This window comes from Theropithecus gelada, chromosome 5 (genome assembly GCF_003255815.1).
Source record: "Theropithecus gelada isolate Dixy chromosome 5, Tgel_1.0, whole genome shotgun sequence".
NCBI lineage: Eukaryota > Metazoa > Chordata > Mammalia > Primates > Cercopithecidae > Theropithecus > Theropithecus gelada.
Window position 1 is genome coordinate 43001485 of NC_037672.1, and position 6891 is coordinate 43008375.

Genomic DNA, 6891 nt, shown 5'->3' on the forward strand with positions numbered 1-6891 from the left:
CCACAATGAGATACCATCTCACACCAATTAGAATGGTGATCATTAAAAAGTCAGGAAACAACAAGTGCTGTAGAGAATGTGGAGAAATAGGAACACTTTTACACTGTTGGTGGGACTGTAAACTAGGCCAACCATTGTGGAAGACAGTGTGATGATTCCTCAAGGATCTAGAACTAGAAATACCATATGACCCAGCCATCCCATTACTGGGGATATACCCAAAGGATTATAAATCATGCTGCTATAAAGACACATGCACACGTGTGTTTACTGTGGCACTAGTCACAATAGCAAAGACTTGGAACCAACCCAAATGTCCATCAATGACAGACTGGATTAAGAAAATGTGGCCCATATACACCATGGAATACTATGCAGTCATAAAAAAGGATGAATTCTTGTCCTTTGTAGGGACTTGGATGGAGCTGGAATCCATCATTATGAGCAAACTGTCACAAGGACAGAACACCAAACACCACATGTTCTCACTTACAGGTGGGAATTGAACAATGAGAACACTTGTACACAGGAAGGGGAACATCACACACTAGGGCCTGTCATGGAGTGGGGAGAGGGGGGAGGGATAGCATTAGGAGATATATCTAATGTAAATGACCAGTTAATGGGTGCAGCACACCAACCTGGCACATGTATACATATGTAACAAACCTGCATGTTGTGCACATGTACCCTAGAAATTAAAGTATAATTTAAAAAAAGAAAAAAAAGAGAACACTGCAAGGGATTGAAAAGTTCCATGTGTGAAGTCAAAGTGCTTATATAAAACTAAATCAGGAAGTGACTTCTGGTGGAGTGCAATCCTAGATAGGTAGATGAGAGAGGGTTTTCTGAGATGACATTTGAGTACTCCTAAAGGATGTGAATGAGCAGGCCATGTAAAGGTATGAAGTAGAAGATTGCAGGAAGATGGAGCAGCAAGTACAAAAGTCTTAAGATAATAAAGTATTTGGCATAGTCAATAAAAAATGTTAGCCAGTTGGAGCAGAGTAAGCAAAGGGAGCGTGTTGGAGATGACTTTGGATGGACACACTGGGGAAGATTATTTAAATCCTTGGACACCACAGTAACAGTTTTATTCTTCTTCTGAGTCTTATGGGGAGCTATTGGAGAGTTTTCTGTAGGGTACAACAGAAAATTTTTTTAAAAAAGATTTCTCTGGCTGCTGACAAAGATTGTCTCCTTGTCTAAACTCGTCAGGTTCCTTTGAGTCTTCTTCTTGACTAAGCCTCAACCTTGGCCTATTAAACTACAAACTCTCAGTACAAATGATTTTGTCCACACCTTGCCTCCCCCAACCCACACACACATACACACACTAAGAGATGTGAACAAACACAAGCACAGTTTCTGATAGTTCAAGGTATGTCCTTAGGAAGGCAAAGTGAGCTCCCTTAAGCACCCTGCGGGAAAACTAAGTTTGCTAAAAGAATATAAAGTTTGTTCCAGCTAATACCTGAACACAGGGTCCTTGTCTCAGTGTCTGCGGAAGAGCAGCAGCCTAACTCTACAATAAAGAGCCAGTTCGCAAACGTACACGGCCTAATCACATTGGTGAACCCCTGCTTTTTGCTTTTTAAAAATTCCCATTTTTGGCCAGGCACGGTGGCACGGGCCTATAATCCCAGCACTTTGGGAGGCTGAGGCGGGCGGATCACAGGTCAGGAGATGGACACCATCCTGGCTAACACGGTGAAATCCCATCTCTACTAAAAATACAAAACAGTAGCCGGGTGTGGTGGCAGGTGCCTGTAGTCCCAGCTACTCAGGAAGCTGAGGCAGGAGAATCACTGGAACCCAGGAGGCAGAGGTTACAGTGAGCCAAGATTGCACCACTGCACTCTACCCTGAGTGACAGAGCAAGACTCCATCCCAAAAATAAATAAATAAATAGATAAATAAATAAATAAATAAAATAAAAAATAAGAATCCCATTTTCCTGACACTGCTCAAGCCCCAGCAGAGACATTGGTGTTGCTGCTCCCTATTTCCTCATTTTCCCTTTAAAATGTCTAGTCATTTTTGCACAAATCCAAGTTGAGTTCAGCTTATGGCGTACTCTCTTCCCTGTTGCAACAGTAATTACTGCATAAATCTATCCTTACCAACTTAGTGTCTGGCTCTGTTTATCTTTGACATTGCTTGAAGGACAAAATAACTGTAAGCAAGTAAGCATTGAATTAGACACAAGAAGCTAATGAGGTAGTCTAAGAAAGACTAATAAAAGTTGTAATAGTATAAGTGGTGGAAGGCCTCTAGATCCTGATGTATTTTGAAGAAAACATGGACAGAATTTGATGACGTATTGGATAAGAAAAAATTTTGTGCTTTTAATTTTTACCTATTTTTATTGTCCATAGAATTTTTGTGCTGAGTAGAAAATATTATTTTTAATTTTACTGAAGTCTAATTTACATTACTTTTTTTTTTTTTTTTTTTTTTGAGACAGAATCTCACTCTGTTGCCACGCTGGAGGGCAGTGGCACGATGTCAGCTCACTGCAACCTCCGACTCCCTGGTTCAAGCGATTCTCCTGCCTCAGCCTCCAGAGTAGTTAAGATTACAGGCATTTACCACCACGCCCAGCTAATTTTTGTATTTTTGTATTTTTGGTAGAGATGGGGTTTCACCATGGTGGCCAGGATGGTCTCGATCTCCTGACCTCATGATCTGCCCACTTCGGCCTCCCAAAGTGCTGGGATTACAGGCGTGAGCCACCATGACCGGCTTACATGACATTTTAATAAATAAATTTATAACCCACATTCTATTTTTTCTTAAGATGGAGTCTCACTCTGTTGCACAGGCTGGAGTGCGGTGGCGTGGTCTAGGGGCTCACTGCAACCTCCGCCTCCCCGGTGCAAGTGATTCTTCTGCCTCAGACTCCAGATTAGCTAGGACTATAGGCGCCCACCACTGAGCCCTGCTAATATTTTTGTATTTTTTGTAGAGACAGTGGTTTTACCATGTTTGCCAGGGTGGTCTCAAACTCCTTACCTCGAGGAATCCGCCTGCCTTGGCCTCTCAAACTGCTGGGATTACAAGCATGAACCATTGCGCCCAGCCTTGTAACCCACATTCTTTGCAACATTTCTGTCACCCTTGACTGTTCCCTTGTGCTCCTTGTCTTCCCCAGCTCCCACCCCAAACAAGTAGACAACTACTTTTCTAATTTCTTTCACTATTTATTAGGATTACTTCTAGAACTTCATATGAATTGAATCATAAAGTAGATACTCTTGTACATGTTTTCTTTCATTGAGCATAATGTTTTTGAGATTCATCCATGCTGTTTTATGTTTTAGTAGTATATTTGATTTTATTGCTGAGTGTTCTAGACTAAATATTCATTTCCCTCCAAAGGGCATATGTTGTGGATTTACACCCCAGTGTCATGGGATTAGGAAGCAGGACTTTTGCAAAGGAATTAGGTTTAAATAAAGTCGTTGAGGTTGAGCCCCCATGATGGGATTAGTAACCTTATAGGAGAAAGAAACCTCAGAGCTTCCTCTTTCTTCCATGTAAAAATACAGCAAGAAGGCAGACATCTTCAAGCCAGGAAGCGGACCCTCTGAAAACTCAACCATGCTGCCACCCTGATCTTCAGCTTTCCAAACTGGAGAACTGGGATAAACACAATCTCTGTTGTTGTAAGCCAGCCAATCAATGGCATTTTGTTATAGCAGCCTGAACTAAGATGCTGGATCTAACTACATTGTATGGATTTAACACAACGTAATGTGTTTATCCATTCTTTCTTTGATGAACATTTAAATTGTTTCTATTATGGGCTTATTATGAATAAAGATGTTATATATACTTTGTATAAGTCTTTTCTTGGACATGTTTTAATTTTTCCTTTGTAAATATATAGACGTGGAGTTGTCAGGTCATAGGGCAAACATACATTTAACTATATGAGAAACTACCAGAATTATTTCCTAAGTGGTTGTATTGTCACTCACCGGCAGTGTATGAGAGTTTCAGTTGTTTCACATACACAAACACCTGATATTGCCAGGTCTTTGAATTTTAGTCATTCTTTTAGGTGAGAAGGAGTATCTTATTGTGGTTTTAATTTGCATGCTAGTGACGACTAATGTTGAACATTTTTTTTCACGTGCTTTGAGTCATTTATATTCCTTCATTTGTGCCCACTTACATCTGTTGCATGTTTACTCAGTTGTTGTCTTTTTATAATTGAATTGTGGATTATTTATATATTCAAAATAAAATCTTCAATCACATATACATACTCTAGCCCAAGGATCCCCAACCCCCAGGTCCACAGACTGGAACTGGTTCGTGGCCTGTTAGGAGCTGGACCGCACAGCAGGTGGTGAGCCACGGGTGAGCAAGCATTACCACCTGGGCTCTGCCTCCTATCAGATCAGTGGTGGCATTAGATGCTCGTACGAGAGTGTACACTGTTGTGAACTGCACATGTGAGGGATGTAGGTTGCGTGCTCCTTATGAGAATCTAATGCCTGAAGATCTGAAGTGGAACAGTTTCATCCCTTAACCATCGCTCCCCCACAATTGCTCTCCATGGAAAAAGTACATTTCACAAAACTGGTCACTAGTGCCAAAAAGGTTGAAGACTGCTGCTCTAGCCCATATTCTGTCAAAAAAAACTTTACCCACTCCAAGTTAATTACGATATTCTCTTCTTTTCCCCTAGAAGATTATTTCTTTTAACTTTTACATTTAGGTGTATGACCCATCTCAATTTAATTTTTGTGTTTCATATGAAGTCTGGTCTAGTTTTATGTTTTATAGATATCCAATTTTTCTGTGCCATCTGTTCAAAGGACTTTCTTATTCTCATTAAATCACTTTAACAACTTTTGCCAAAAGTTAATTGATTATGTAATTAGGGGTTTATTGCTGCATTCTCTGCTTTCTTTCATTGATCCATTTGTCTACCTTCAAGCCAATGCAACAGGGTTTACTATAGGGTTATGGTAATCCTGAAATAAATAGTGTAAATTCTCCAAGCAATCTTTTGCAAGTTTATCATCTAGTCACTTATTTCTTCTTCTGGCTCCTCCACAACCAAATCTCTTGAACTTCTGACCCCCATGGGAGAAATATCTGAGCATGTCTTCACTTTTCCTAACAGAAGGACTCACATAGTCATTCTCTTTCACTTATAAAGGCCTGTAATCTTTATCCATGTAACTATTTGGGTAAGAAGAAACAATGTCTAGGCTTAGGCTTACTTCGAGAGGCACATCTGAGGTTACCAGCCTCAAAATTTAAATGCAGAGTGGAAAATAGAATATTCATCTTTTGTATTCAGTCCAAGTCAAAGTTTTTAATTGGGCTTTAAGGTTTCCTTGCACTGAAAGTTGCTGGGTGCTTACAGGCAGAAGTAAAATTGACATCTATTTTCTGCTTCCCTTATGAGTGTTACCAATACACTACAAATTAGAAACCTATAGAGGACAAGAAGGGTGTGGCATCATGTTTCCTCTCTTCTGCTGAATCATTGCAGAATTCAGTAGTTTGGTGTTTTTACTATAACATAATTTTCATAGCAATATTATTGGAAGATCTCCTCAGAAATAAACATAAAAAAAAGAGATAACTTTCACACAAACATCATGGAATTCTTTTTATGTTTTGTGGCTTCCTGTATAGTTCTCTTCTAACAGTAATTGAAAATCTAAATTCAACTAATTAGTTTTCAATAGAAAACATAGGGAACTTCTGCTGAGAACAGTATAAAACTTTATTCATTTATTTGCAAATGCACATATAGAGCTTAGAATAGTTTTGCTATTGGTAACATGAGCTATCTTTGACAGACAATTAAAGTGGAGAATAAAGTAAAGTAGATGAATTTAACTCAGCTTTTCTCCCATTCCAAACAGATTGATCTTCAATAAACAGAACATGGAAACCCTAAAACAGTACCATTATCCACTTGGAATACAGCAGGCTGAAACCAGGGACAAAATGAAGATATATATTTCCAGCCTATATTTTGAACATTGTGGAACTTTTTGGGTGCAGCACAAACCAGGGGGGAATTACCATTCTGTAGCAATTGTGACCAATGTGGATAAAGAACTACCACTGAAAAGATGGAAGGCTACAGAACAGACTGAAAGATAAACATTCTCTGAGTTTCTAAAATGCTTGGATGGGTTTCATGATTTTTGCACCTTCTGAAACTGAATTTTCTATTGATGAAACCATAAAAATAATATGATATTTTTGAGAGTTTATACTCAAAGTTGGCTAAGAGTAATGAAGTGGAATGGAGACACTTAGGGACTCTATTATAGATGGCATGACAGGAATAGGTAGCATAAATAATTGGTATCTTTAAATTCCTGAGGCCAACTCTAAACAATATCTTTCATATCTATGTTCCCCTTCTTTTAAATCCATGTATTTTATAAGTGCTGATAAATTAAATAATTGAATTCCACAAAGGTGTCCTGACTCAGCTCGCCCTCTCCTGGAGGTATTAATGAACAGTGAAACAGTGACAAAAACAGCAGCAGAGCGAATAAAGGAGCTGATGGGAACAAAAGATCGTGTTTTGTTTATTTGCTCTTTAAAATATAGAGTATTGATGCTGTGATAATAAAAGTTAAGGCATAGAATGCATTTAGTCCTGTATATTTTCCACTTGACTTTCAGTGATGCCTAAGACTTACTAAGATTGGCATACTATATAAAGGCCTAAAAATGAGGTATATACTGTGTTAAGTGCTTTGCATGAATTATCTCTAGTCAGTCCTTAAATGGTGAAGCTGTACAATGTAGGAAAGATAGAGTATAAGGTAATGATTAAAAACTTACCCTAGAGGCAGATACCTGGATTAGAATCCTAGTTCTTCATGTATTTGTTGTACGATT